General features: G+C 36.0%; 1 protein-coding gene across 2 annotated transcripts in view; it reads right to left on the bottom strand.

The window, feature by feature from the left end:
* RABEP1 (rabaptin, RAB GTPase binding effector protein 1) overlaps nucleotides 1-15,365 on the bottom strand; it is a 112,751-nt gene that overhangs the window by 51,494 nt on the left and 45,892 nt on the right. The gene's annotated exons all lie outside the window — the stretch shown is intronic.

Here is a 15,365-nt window from a genome sequence, read left to right as displayed (position 1 = left end):
TTTTTTTTTAATTCTTGCCAACATCATGAATAGAAATGGTGATAGTATTTTTTTGTGTGTGAGGAAGATCAGCCCTGATCCAGCTAACATCCTGTTAATCCTCCTCTTTTTGCTGAGGAAGACCGGCTCTGAGCTAACATCTATTGCCAATCTTCCTTCTTTTTTTTTTTCCCCAAAGCCCCAGTAGATAGTTGTATGTCATAGTTGCACATCCTTCTAGTTGCTGTATGTGGGACGCGGCCTCAGCATGGCTGGAGAAGCGGTGCGTCGGTGCGCGCCCGGGATCCGAACCCAGACAGCCAGTAGCGGAGCGCGCGCACTTAACCGCTAAGCCACGGGGCCGGCCCAAAAATAGTGATAGTTTTAATCTCTATTTCCCTACTAATAGAGAAGTTGAGTATCTTTTCATACATTTATTAGTGACCAGTATTTACTCTTTGGTGATATCCTTCATCTGTGTTTCCAATGAATTGTTTTTCTTCTGATTTGGAAGAGTATTTTATATATATTGGATATTAACCCTATTTTCTCTTATAAAACTTTTCCCAGTCTGCTGCTGTTTGTCTCTTATCTTCTTTTTTATATCTTTTGCCATCTAAAAGTCATGAGACATTTATGCAGAAGCACTGTTCATCTTTGCAAAGTCATCAATTTCCTTTACAGAGCACAATAACTAAGCTGACTGGCCATAAAAACAATTTAAGATCTAACTCTACCACTAACCAGCTGTATGACTTTAAGGGAATCATAAGGCCCTCAAGGCAGGATAGTGGCAACACTTTTCTGCATAAATTGCTAAGTACTTGAAAAGATAAAATACATAATATCAATTAAAGAACTTTTTTTTTTTTTTTTTTGTGAGGAGGACCAGCCCTGAGCTAACATCCAATGCCAATCCTCCTCTTTTTTGCTGAGGAAGACTGGCCCTGGGCTAACATCCATGCCCATCCTCCTCTACTTTATATGGGACGCCGCCACAGCATGGCCTAACAAGCGGTGCGTCGGTGCGCGCCCGGGATCCGAACCGGCGAACCCCGTGCCGCCGCAGCGGAACGTGCGCACTTAACCGCCTGCGCCACGGGGCTGGCCCCTAAAGAACTTTTAAAAGCTGTGAATATATTCATCATTATCAAACAATCACAGGAATTAACAATTTTGTGGTATAAGTAACAAGGGAAAAAAACCTAGTCATGCTAATTTACAGTAAAGCCATTTCAGAAATCTCTACTCTCAACATCAGTTTCACATCATTTTGTCACCATTATTAAAATATTCTGAATGACCCAGAAGCTGAGCAAAGATATAAACACATGAAACCACAAAGTGTGTGTGTGTGTGTGTGTGTGTGTGTGCACCCGTGCATATCAACTCCATATTCTAAGTGTTAAATTGTTTTGTAAAACGAAAAAATAAAAGAAAAAGCATTACTTCTGGAACACTTTATTCATTTCTGAGAACTACAATTTTGTCAAGGCTCAAGTTTATATACTGAACACCTCCTCATGCTAATTATCCCTGCTACTTTTGATTTTTTGGAAATTACGCAGAGCTATTCCCTGCCATGTTGTCAATATGAACAGAAAAACTGCAAACAAATACCAAACCTAAATACTTATTTTTGGCATGTTTCCACACAGTCAAAAGCCTGGAGGAAGATTAGGTCAAATTTTATTTTTGACTTCCTTTATATATATTTACACATATTTAGATAAGATATAATATATATGTTATATTACTTTAAGTATATGTATATATGTTTAAACCAGGAAATAAATAGAAGTTAAAAATAAAGTTGGAAAAACTTAAATTTTTTGTAGCAAAGCATAACAAACATGTTAGCCAACTGTACAAGTTATTATTAAAGAATAATTATTGGGGCCAGCCCCCTGGCACAGAGGTTGGGTTTGGTGTGCTCCACTTCAGCAGCCAGGGTTCAGATCCCAGGTGCGGACCTACACCACTCGCCTGCCATGCTGTGGCGGCGACCCACATACAAAGTAGAGGAAGATTGGCATGGATGTTAGCTCAGGGCTGACATTCCTCAAGCAAAAAAAGAGGAAGACTGGCAACAGATGTTAGCTCAGAGCGAATCCTCCTCAGCAAAAAAGAAAAAAAAAAGTAATTGTTTTTGTATGTGTAATTATGAAGATTTTCAAACATACTCAAAAGTTGAGAGTATAATACAATAATCCTTCACATACCTATCATGAAGATTCACCAATTATCAAGATTTTGCCACATTTATTTCAACTATCCTTCTTTGCTAAAAGTATTTTAAAGTAAGCCCCAGAAACCATATTACATTATCTAACATACTACATATGCGTTTCCAAAAACATGGATACTTTCTTATATAAACACAGTGTCACTGTTACACCTAAAAAAATTTACAATTGCTTGATATAATCTAATAACCAATCTGTTGTAAAATTTTTCCAATTGCCACAAAAATGTTTTTTGAAGATTTGCTTGAATTAGGATCCAAACAAGACACTTCATTTGGTTATACTAATGCTTTATAAAATATTTCAAACATGGAGATAAATATAAGAATTCTATAATGAACATCTACTATCACCTAGCTTCATCAGTTTTTAATGTTATTTCTACATCTGCTTTAATTTCTTTTTAACTTTAAGAAATAAAACATTACAAATACACTACGTTCCTCAGAGGTAATAACTATCAAGAATCTGGAGTGCAACTATGACATACAACTATCTACTGGGGCTTTGGGGAAAAAAAGGAGGAGGATTGGCAATAGATGTTAGCTCAGAGCCGGTCTTCCTCAGCAAAAAAAAAAAAAAAAAAAAAAAAAAAGAGGAGGATTAGCATGGATGTTAGCTCAGGGCTGATCTTCCTCACACACACACACACAAAAAGAATCTGGAGTTGTCATTACCATGTATATTTTACACCTTTACTCTCTGTTGCAAGTTTTTAAAAGCTTAATGCTCTCGTTGCATAGTATTCTTCTGCAATTACCCCTTATCCCACAATATTGTTTTTGAGACTGTCAGTACATGTAACTACTTCATTCGTTAATTGCAATACCATATACCAACATATCAGCTAATACATTCATGGGAATTCAGGTGTGAGGTAGGAATCTATTTTTTCTATATAAATGTTCCCACTGTTCTATACCTATTGCCCAAGTCTTTACCCATTTTTATAATGCCATCTATGTCATATATCAAGTTTCCACATATGTGAGGGTCTTATTATGAAACCTCTATTCTATAAAAATGGTCTATCTGTCTATTCTCATGCCAAGATTATACTGTCTAAACTAATACAGCATTATTTATACTATTTTGTCTACTGTTGTATGTGTTTAAATTTTTCCATAATAAATATTTTAATAAAAAGGCCATGATAGTTTTGAATAAAGTAGGGGGACTTGCCCTACCAGATATCAAAAGTCATTATAAGCCTAATGTACCCACCACCCAGCTCCAGCAACCATAAACCCATGGGCAATCTTGTCCCATCCATCCATGTGCACTCCACAATATATTATTTTGAAACAAGTCTTAAACATTTTTTAAATTAAGAAACTTTATTTTTTAGAGCAAAGATAGGTTCACAGCAAAACTGAGCAGAAAGTACAGAGTTCCCACATACTCCCTACCCTCACCCACACGCAACCTCCCCTACTGTTGACATCTCCCACCACAGCAGTACATTTGTTACAACTGATGACCCTATAATGATACATCATTATCACTGCAAGTCTAGAGTTTACATTTGGACAATGTATAATATCATGTACCCCCCCACTGTAGTATCATACAGAATATGCCCTAAAAATCCTCGCTGCTCTGCCTATTCATTCCTCCTTCACTCTTAACCCTTGGCAACCACTGATCTTTTTTACTGTCTCCACAGTTTTGCCTTTTCCAGAACATCATATAGTTAGAATCATACAGTATGTAGTCTTTTCTGATTGGCTTCTTTCACTTTATAATATGCATTTAAGTTTCCTCTTTGACTTTTCATGACTTGATAGCTTGTTTCTTTTTCATGCTGAATAATACTCCATTGTCTGGACGTAACACTGCTTATCTGCTCACTTACTGAAGGACATTTGGCTGCTTCCAAATTTTGGCAATTATGAATCAAGTTGCTATAAACATGCACGTGCAGGTTTTTGCATGGACATAAGTTTTCAATTCATTCAGGAAAATACCAAGGAACAAAACTGCTGGATCATATGCTAAGAATATGTTTAGTTTTGTAAGAAACGGCCACACTGCTTTCCACAGTGGCTGTACCATTTTGCATTCCCACCAGCAATGAATGAGAGCTCCTGTTTCTCCACAGCATCAGCAGCATTTGGTGCAGTCGGTGTTTCAGAGTTTAGCCTAACAGGTGTGTAGTGATAGCTCATTGTTGTAATATTCACAGACTTATGCAACCATTACCACAACCAATTCTGGAACATTTTCATCACCCCAAAAAGAAACCCAGTATTCTTTATCACTGCCAACCCTCCAGCCCCCCAGTCCTAGGCAACCACTAATCTACTTTCTATCCCTATTGGTCCCCTATTCTGGACATATAAATGTAATCATACATTATGTGATCCTTTGGGACTGGCTTCTGCCACTTAGCACATGTTTTCAATGTTCATCCAGGTTGTAGGCAGTTTCAGTACTTCATTTCTTTTAATGGATGAATAATAAAAACAATTTGTTTACCCATTCATCAGTTTATGGATATTTGGGTTGTTCCCCACTTTTTGGTATTATGAATAATGTTGCTATGGAAATTCACATACACGTTTATGTATGCACATGTTTTCTTTTCTCTTGTGTTATATCTAGGAGTGGAAGTGCTGGGTCAAATGGTAACTGTATATTTAACCATGTGAGGAACTGAAAGACTGTTTTTCCAAAGCCGCTGGACCATTTAACATTCCTGCTAGCAGAGTACGAGGGTTTTCATTTCTCCACATCCTTGCCAATAGTTGTTACTGACTTTTTGACATAGCCATGCTAGTGGGTGTGAAATGGCATCTCAAAATTGTAATTTTGATTTGTGTTTCCCTGATAGCTAATGACTCTGAGTATCTTATCATGTGCTTATTGGCCATTTGTGTATCTTCTTTGAAGAGATGTCTATTCAGATCTATTGACCATTTTTAACTGGGTTGTCTTTTTATTACTGAGTTGTAAGAGTTCTATATATAATCTATATAGAAGTCCCTTATCTGATACAAAATTTGCAAAATTTTCTCCCATTCAATGGGTTGTATTTTCACTTTCGTGATAGTGTACTTGGAAGCACAAAAATCTTTTTTTTTTAATAATTATTTATTTATTTATTTTCCCCCCCAAAGCCCCAGCAGATAGTTGTATGTCATAGGTGCACATCCTTCCAGTTGCTGTACGTGGGACGCGGCCTCAGCATGGCCGGAGAAGCGGTACGTCGCTGCGTGCCCGGGATCCAAACCCGGGCCGCCAGCAGCGGAGCGTGCGCACTTAACCGCTAAGCCACGGGGCCGGCCCTAGGAAGCACAAAAATCTTTAAATTTGATGAAATCCAATCTATCTAATTTTTTATCAGTTACTTCTGCTTGTAGTGTCATATCTAAGAAATCACTGCTTAATTCAAAGTCACGAAGATTTACCCCTATGTTTTCTTCTAAGAGTTCTATAGTTTACCTTTTAAATTGAGGTCCTTGATACACTGAGTTAACTTTTGTAGATGCTAGGGGCCCAACGTCACTCTTTTGCATGTGGATATCCAGATGTCTCAGCACAATTTGTTGAGCAAACGATTCTTTCCCAATTGAATTGTTTTGGTACCTTGTAGAATATCAATTGCTCATATATGTGAGGGTTTACTTCTGGATTCTCTATTCCATTGAACTATGCCTATCCTAACGCCAGCATCACACTGTAGTAAGTTTTAAAATTAAGAAGTTGAGTCCTCCACCTTTGTTCTTGTTTCCCAAGAACGTTTTGGCTATTCTGGCTCCCCAGCATTTTCATATAAATTTTAGGATCAGCTTATCCATTTCTACAAAGAAGGCAATTGAGATACTGAAAGAGACTGCATTAAATTTGTAGATCAATCAGTGGAGTATTGCCAATATTAAGTCTTCTGATGTACAAACATGGCATGTTTTTCCAATCTTTGTTTAGATCTTTTTAAATTTTTTCACAGTTTATTTGAAGTTTTCAGAGTACAAGTTTCACACTTATTTTGTTAAATTTATTTCTAAGTATATTATTCATTTTGATGCTATTGTAGATGGAATTTTAATTAAAAATTTTAAGTTTCCTTAATTTCATTTTCAGATTATTCATTGCAAGTGTATAGAAATACAATTGATTTTTTATATTGATCTTGTATCCTGCAATGTTGCTGAACTCATATTTAGTTTTTTAGTGGATTCCCTATAATTTTCTACATCAAAAAGTTCATCTGAAAATTGAAATAGTTTTTCTTCTTCTCTTCCAATTTGGATTCCTTTTTTTTTGGCCTAATTGCCCTGGAGAACCTCCAGTCCAACGATGAACAGAAGCTCCAGTCCAATGATGAACAGAAATGGTGAAAGTATCATTGTCTTATTTCCAATCTTAGGGAGAAAGCATTGTCTTTAACCACTTAGTTAAGTATGATGATGAATAGCAGCAGAGCATTCTGATATAGTGCCAGAAGATCAGAGGATGGCACAAAAAGACTGAGCAGGGTACTGCTCTGCTATACACAGGCTCACTAGGAGTTAGAATAGACTCAAGGGTACTAACAACAAATGGTGATGTTAGCTGTGGGTTTTTTGTAGATGCCTTTTATCAAGTGGATGAAGTTTCCTTCTATTCCTAGTTTAGTGTTTTTATCATGAAAGCATGTTGGATTTTGTCAAATGCTTTTTCTGTGTCTATAGAGATCATTTGTTTTATTTTTTATGCTATTAATGTGGTCTATTACATTAGTTGTGGTGTATTACATTAATTGATTTTCAGGTGTTGAACTTTGCATTCTTAGGATAAATCCCACTTAGTCATGGTGTATAATTCTTTTTATGTATTGCTGAATTTGGCTTGCTAGTATTTTGTTGAGGATTTTTGCATCTATATTCATAAGAAGTAGTGGTTTGTAGTTTTTTTGCTTGTGATATCTGTGTTGGTTCTGGTATCAGGGTAATACTAGCCTCATAAAATGACTATGGAAGTGTCTCCTCCTGACCACTTTTTAGAAGAGTTTGAGAAGGATTACTGATAATTCTTTGAACACTCGGTAAAATTCACTACTTATGCCATCTGAGCCTAGGTTTTTCTTTTCCTTTTTTCTGTGGGTAGTTTATTCATTACAAAATCAATCTCTTTATTTGCTATGGGTCTATTCAGATTTTCTATTTCTTCTTTAGCAAGTTTTGGTGTTTGTATCTTTCTTAGGAATTTGTCCATTTCATCTATCTAATGTATTGGCATAAAGTTGTTCATAGCATTCCCTTATAATCCTTTTATATTTCTGTAAAGTCACTAGTAATGGTTCCTCTATTCATTTCTTGGTCAATCTAGCTAAATATTTGTCAATTTTGTTGGTCTTCCCAAAGAATGCACTATTGGTTTCATTGATTTTCATTATTGTTTTTCTGTTCTCTATTTCACTAATTTTTACTCTAATCCTTATCATTTCTTTCCTTCTACTTGCTTTAAGTTTCATTAACTCTTCTTTTTCCAGTGTCTTAAGGTGGAAGATTAGGTTATTGATTTGAGATATTTCTTCTTTTTTTAATATAGGCCTTTATAGCTATATACATCCCTCTAAGCACTGATGTAACTGCATCCCATAAGGGTTGGTATGTTGTGCCTACAATCTCACTTATCTCAAAGTATTTTCTAATTTTGTGATTTCTTCTTTCAGCCACTGGTTACTTAGGACTGTGTTATCCAATTTCTACATATTTGTGAGTTTCCCAAATTTCATACCATTGTGGTCAGAGAACACACTTCATATTATTTCAATCCTTTTATATTCAAATCTTCTATTTCCTTGTTAATCTTCTCCTTTTTCTTCTACTCTTTACTGAAAGTGGAGTATTTATTTATATTATTTATTTTTGTGTGTGTGTGAGGAAGATCAGCCCTGAGCTAACATCCATGCTAATCCTCCTCTTTTTGCTGAGGAAGACTGGCTCTGAGCTAACATCTGTTGCCAATCCTTCTCCTTTTTTTTTGTCCCCAAAGCCCCAGTAGATAGTTGTATGTCATAGTTGCACATCCTTCTAGTTGCTGTATGTGGGACGCGGCCTCAGCATGGCCGGAGAAGTGATGCGTCAGTGTGCACCCGGGATCCGAACCCGGGCCGCCAGTAGCGGAGGGTGCGCACTTAACCGCTAAGCCACGGGGCCGGCCCTGAAAGCTGAGCATTGAAGGATACAGCAAACTCCATATTTCTCCCTTCATTTCTGGCACTTTGCTTCCTGTATTTTGGGACTCTGTACTTAGATGTGTACATAACTATTTTAGCTTCCTGATGGATTGGCCTTTCGCCACTATAAAATGTCCCTCTTTATCTCTAGTAACATTTTTTGGTTTAAAATCTATTTTTTTTTCTTTTTTTTGTGAGGAAGATTAGCCCTGAGCTAACATCTGTTGCCAGTCTTCCTCCTTTTGCTGAAGAAGACTGGCCCTGGGCTAACATTCGCGCCCATCTTCCTCTACTTTATATGGGACGCTACCACAAGCATGGCTTGATAAGTGGTACATAGGTCCACGCCTGGGATCCAAACCTGCGAACCCCAGGCTGCCGAAGCAGAGCACACAAACTTAACCACTACACCACTGGGCCGGCCTCCTAAAATCTATTTTGCCTGATACTAGTATCGCCACTGCAGCTTTCTTAGGGTTGCTGTGTACATTTTTTGTCAGCCTTTTACTTTCAATCTGTTTGTATCTTTGAATCGAAAATGTATCAACTATGGACAGTAAATAGTTGAATCTTGTTTTATTAATAAGTCTGACACTCTGTCTTTTGTTTGGATTGTTTAATCTATTCACATTTAATATTACTGACATCACATTAATATTGGATTTAAGTCTGCAACTTTTGTTTATACATCTTATGTCTTTTCATTCTTCTATCCTTTTATTGCTTTCTTTTGCATTAAGTAATTTCTAATGTAACATATTCCTTTCATAATTGTTTCACTATATTTTCTTGTGTTATTTCCTTAGTGATTGCTCTAGGGCTTAAAATATACATCTTAACAAAACTACTTCAGATCTATACAACCTTAATTCCAATGAAATATAGAAATATTACTCCTCTATAGCTCTATTTCTTTTTCCATGTCTATGCTACTACTGTTATATACATTGCTGTCTATATGTTACAAACCCAATGATACACTGCTATAATTATTGCTTCACATAATTGTCTTTTAAAGAAGCTGAGAGGACAAAGGAGACCAAGTATATATTTATAGCATGTGTTGTATTAACCTTCTTATTTACCATCTCTGGCTTTTTTCACTAGATCCTGTGGGTGTCATTTCCCTAGTCCAACACAGCTTTCCTCCCACCCAATCATTTGTGCTGATATTGGTGAATATATTACATTTCCACTTGTTAAAGGTCCAATAAAACAATAATATACATATTACTTTATATAATTGCTTCTTAAAACCATTAAGAAATATTTATTCATATTGTTATAATCACACAATTATCTTTACTAGGGACTCTCTTTTTTCATGTGAATTCAAATCACTGTCTAGAATCACTTGCTTTCAGCTAAAGAACTTCCTTTAGTATTTCTTGTAAGGCAGTCCATTAGGAAAAAATTCTCTCAGTTTTTGTTTATCTGAGAACATCTTTTTTTCACTCTCATCTTAGAAAGATGCTTTGCTGGATACAGGATTCTTGGTTAACATTTTTTTCCTTTGAGCATTTTAAATGTCATTCCACTGCCCTCTCAGCTCCATTGTTTCTAATGAGAAGTTAGCTGTTAATCTTATTGAGGTTCCCTTAGAGATGACAAGTTGTTTTTCTCGCTCCTTTTAGGATTTTCTCCTTGTCTTTGGGTTTCAACATTTTTACCGTGATGTGTCTGTGTGTGGATCCCTTTGCACATCTCTATCCTACTTCAAGCTCAGGGAACTTCTTAAATGTGTATATTACTGCTTTTCATCACATTTGGGAAATTTTGAGCAATTATCTCTTCAAATATCTTTTCTCTTTCTCTCTCACCTCTCCTTCTGGCACTCCCATTACACATATGTTAGCACACTTAATGATGTCTCACATTTCTATGAGGCTCTGTTCATTTTTATATTTTCTTTCTGTTCTTCAGACCTGATAATCTAAAGTGACCCATCTTCCAGTTAACTAATTCTTTCTTCTGCCAGTTCAAATCCACTTTTGAGCCCCTACAGTGAATTTTTCATTTTAATTATTGTACTTTTCAACTCCAGAATTTCCATTTGGTTCTTTGTTACGATTTCTCTTTACTGATATTCTCCATTTGATGAAACGCTGTCACACTTTCTTTTACTTCTTTAAGCACGGTTTTCTTCAGCTCTTTGAACGTATTTGTGACTACTTTGAAGTCTTTGTTAAATCTGACATCTGATCACTCTTACAGGCACTGTGTGCTTTCTTCCTTTATATGGGTCACAGTTTTCCTGTTCATTTCATATCTTCTAAATTTTTTTTTGGTTGACAATGACATTTTTGATAATATATTATAGCAACTCTATCTCTGGTTCATCCCCACCCCTTCCAGGCTTGTTATTGTTGTCTGCTGTTTATTTGTTTAGTGGTTGGCTGGATTATTTTAGTAAAGTCTATTTCTTCTCCCCTCCCCCCCCACTCTCACAGTATGAAGCCTCTCATGTTGGTCCTCAGAAGGTACAGCCTTGGGCATGTGCACAGTCACCCAGGGATGACAGTTTTTTCAGGAATTCTGTGTGTATGTCTTTCCCTGAACACAGCCATCTGTCAAACTCCACTTAATTGCTGGTGCTCTTCCTCTCTCAGTGACATAGCTGGTTTAGGAACAGAGTACTGAGAGAGAGCGACAGAGTGGTAGCCTCTGGTCTTCTTGGCTTGTTTCTCCCAGCATGGAAATTCCACCCCATAAACAAGCTAGGGCAAGGGTTATCAGGGTCCCAGTATTCTTAGTACACCACACTCAAGGTAGAGCCTCCCTCCCAAGAGTGGGGATTGGGTGGAAGAAAGGAGCTCCAGACCTCGCAGCCACACTCAACCAAAACTCAGCCTCTACAACAGGTAGCTAGGCAGAGGAGAGGATAATTCCGTAACCCTCACCTGTGAAGAGAGAGAGAGACCTGTGTTCTTGGCATTATCTGCCTGGAGTGGAGTTTCCATCACACCAAGCTGGGAGGGGAGAAGGAGGGAACAGTTCATGGATCAAATGCCACAGACTCTGTTTTTAACAAGATACAGTAGATTTTCTTGAAGAAATGTTTCATTTGCTGTATGCCTCCAGGACTACTTCTAGAGACTTTAAATGGCTGTTTTTTTGTTTTTTTGTGTGAGGAAGATCAGCCCTGAGCTAATATCCATGCCAACCTTCCTCTTTTTGCTGAGGAAGACTGGCCCTGGGCTAACATCTGTGCCTATCCTCCTCCACTTTATATGGGACACTGCCACAGCATGGCCTGACAAGCGGTGCCTCGGTGCGCGCTCGGGATCCGAACCCGGGCCACCAGCAGTGGAGTGTATGCACTTAACGGTTGTTTTTTAAAATAATTTTCAACAGTTTTGCTGAGGAATGGGAGCTCCTCACACTACCATACCAGAAGTAGAGCTCTCAAACTTATCATTTACCTTAATATTTCAGTATGTATCTCTAAAAGGACCATTTTTAAAAAATATACATAAAATTTACCATCTTAACCATTTTTAAGTGTACAGTCAGTGGTGTTAAGTTATTCACATTGTTGTGCGATCAATCTCCAGAACTTTTCATCTTACAAAACTGAAACTATACCTATTAAACAACAACTCCCTATTTGTCCCTCCTCCAAGCCCCTGGCAACCACATTCTACTTTCTGTTTCCTTAATTATTCCAGATACCTCATATAAGTGGAATTAATACATATCTTTTTCTGACTGGCTTATTTCACTTTGTAATAAAAATTTTCACACCTGAAAAAATTTAATAATACCTAAAGTATCATCAAACATCCAGCCAGTGTCAAAATTTTCAGTTGTCTAAATTTTTTAATAGTTCAGCTCTTTGAATCAGATTCCAAATAAGGTCCATACATTACAGTTAGTTAATATGTATTTGAAGTCTTTTTTATTCTATAGGTTTCACCTCCACCTCTTTTTCCCTTGCAATTTATTTACTGAGGAAACTAGGTTGTCTTGTAGAACTTCTCATAGTCTGGACTTTGCTAACTGCATACCTATAATATAGTTGAACTTATTCTTTTGTTCTTTGTATTTCTTATAAATTGGTGGATCAACACAGTGGGTCACGTCACCATCTTCTTGATCCTGTTCTTCTTTGTACAACTGAAGATTGTGTGGAAGATCCATGAAGGAAAAAAGAGATTTTAATTGCAATTGCTCTGTATTTATAGACTGAGGTAAGAGTTAGTATCTTTATGACATTGAGTCTTTCCACCTATGAATATGGTATCTCATTCCATTTATTCAGATTTTCTTTCACGTCCTTGAACAGTTTTATAACTTTCCTCTATAAAAGTTTTATATATCCTTGGTTAGACTTATTCCCAAGTGACTAAGGATTCTGATTTTGTTTTTCTTCTGTTTTATTTGCTTCAGGATTTCTTGTTCTTTTATTACTTCTCTAATTAGTTGTTACTGGTACAGAAAAACATTACTAATTTTTCTATATTAATCTTTTTTTTTTCAAATTTATCAATCTTTTCCATATGGTGAGTGTTTTTTTTTTTTAATAATTTTATTTATTTATTTATTTTCCACCAAAGCCCCAGTAGATAGTTGTATGTCATAGCTGCATATCTTTCTAGTTGCTGTATGTGGGACGTGGCCTCAGCACAGCCGGAAAAGCGGTGTATCGGTGCGTGCCTGGGATCCGAACCCGGGCCGCCAGCAGCAGAGCGTGCGCACTTAACCGCTAAGCCCCGGGGCAGGCCTTATATTAATCTTCATTCCAACAACATTAACTCTCTTTAGTTCTAATAGTGTGGATTCTCTTGGTTCCCGTTAATAATAATATGGACTCCACACAGAGACAAAACTAGCCTTAACTATTCAAATTCTATAACATTTCTTTTTATTTTATCCCATTGGCTAGAAGGACCTCTAGTACAAAAATGAATTAAAGTACTGATTACAGGTCCTCTTGTCTCATTATGACATATGATATTGGTTTCTAATAGAAACATTTTCTAGGCTAAGGCAGGTTCCTTCAATTCCTAGTTTGCTAGGAACTAGTATGAACTCATACTACTAAAAGGTATTAAATGTTATTAAATGTCCTTTCCTGTTTTTCTCATTTAATATGTCAAAATAGTGAGTTACATCAATAGATGTTGTAACATTAAACTATCCTTGCATTCCTAGTATGCATGGTCATGGTATACTACTTTTTAATACTCTACTTAAGTCAATTTTACTTAGGATTTTAAACTCTATGGTCATAAATGAGGTTGGTTTATTGGTAGCATACCAGTATAAGTAATACTCATTAATGCCTCTTGTTTAGGTATCACGGTTATACTAATCCCACAAAATGAACTGGATGGCTCTCTTTTTCTTGTTTCTGATATAGTATGTAAATGATAGGAACAAATGTTTCTTGAAGATTTAACAAGATTTGCCTATAAAACCTATGCCTGTGGCATTTTTTGTAAATAAGAATTCTACTTATTGATTCAGTTTCTCTTATGGTTATGGTTTATTCAGGATTTCTATTTGAGGTAATTCTGCTAATTCATATTTCCTGGAAAATTATTCATTTCATCTAAATTTCCAAATTTTTTGGCACAGTACTCTTATGCTTTTACGTCACTACTACATCAGTAATCATGTGTCCTTGTTTTTTTTTATTAGTTTTCTCCAAAAGATGTGCTTTTGATTTTACTGAGCTTCTTAACTGATACTTTGCTTTCTATTTCATTAATTTCTATTATTAATTATTTTCTTTCTTCTACTTTCTTTGGGTTCACTCTTTTTCTAGCTTCTGGAGTTGAACACTTAGATCGTTTATTTTCAATCGCTTGTCTTTTAATATATTAATTTCAATAAATGCTTTTAAAGTTATAAGCTTACTCTCAAAGTATTGTTCTAGCTGCATCCCACAACTATCTTCATCGCATTCTAAGTATTCTGCAATATCCATTGTGATTTCCTCTTTAACTCATGCGCAATAGGAACACAATCTTAGTTTCCAAACTTTTAAAAAACATATTTACATTGTTGTTTAAAATCTTTCTAACCGCATTAGGTAAGAAAACATGGTAAGCAGCTGGATTTTTAAAATATGCTGTCTTCCTTTTAGATGTAGACAGTTTTTTAAGTGTTCCTTACGAATATAAAAGGAATGCATATTTTCGGTTTCTTGGGTACAGAATTCCTAGAAGATCAAGCTTTTTAATACTCTGTTGCTTAAAGCTATTATATCTTTACCTATTGCTTGATCTAGGAATTGATATAATGTTAAACATCTCCTATGTGTGCAGTCATCAATTTCTCCTTGTAATTCTATCACCTTTTGTTCTATAGGATGTGTGACGGCCATTTTGTTAGGTACATAGGAGTCCGTGATTAGTACATTTTGATACATTGTTTCTTTCAATATGAGACAGCCTTCTATATTCCTTCACTGTTTTTGCCTTAAACCCCAATCTTGTTATTATTACCTTGTTTTACTTTCTTCTTTTAAAAAAATAAAGTGAACTAGGAAGTTTTTTGGTTTTGTTTTTTATAGTCAGATTTATCAGTTTCTATGGTTGGTATTGTTTCTTATATCCTATACATTCCTTCTATGTTTACTTTTCTTCTCACAAATGTTATCTTCACTAGTTCTTCTGATGATTTATGTGGGTGATAAATGTTCTTAGTTTTTGTATGCCTGAAATATCTATTTTGCTCTCACTCTTGAATAATTTGGCTACATATAAAATTTTAGGTTGACAATTATTTTTTCTCTGCACTTTGAAAATCTTATTTCACTGTCTCCTGGCATCTATTTTGCTTACGTGGTATCTCCTGTGAGCATAATTGTTTCTTCTCTGGTAGTTTTCAACATTTTCTTTTCATTCTTGATGTTCTACAGTTTAAGCTGTGTTCAAGTATGAATTGACTATTATTTACTCTGCTTGATACTCAGTATTTATGTTGAGGACTCAGTTTTCTTCCTTAATGCTTGAAAAATCTCAGTTATT

This window comes from Ceratotherium simum, chromosome 16 (genome assembly GCF_057802395.1).
Source record: "Ceratotherium simum simum isolate JZ-2026a chromosome 16, ASM5780239v1, whole genome shotgun sequence".
In the NCBI taxonomy this organism is placed as follows: Eukaryota; Metazoa; Chordata; class Mammalia; order Perissodactyla; family Rhinocerotidae; genus Ceratotherium; species Ceratotherium simum.
This window is presented reverse-complemented; position numbering and strand designations above follow the sequence as displayed.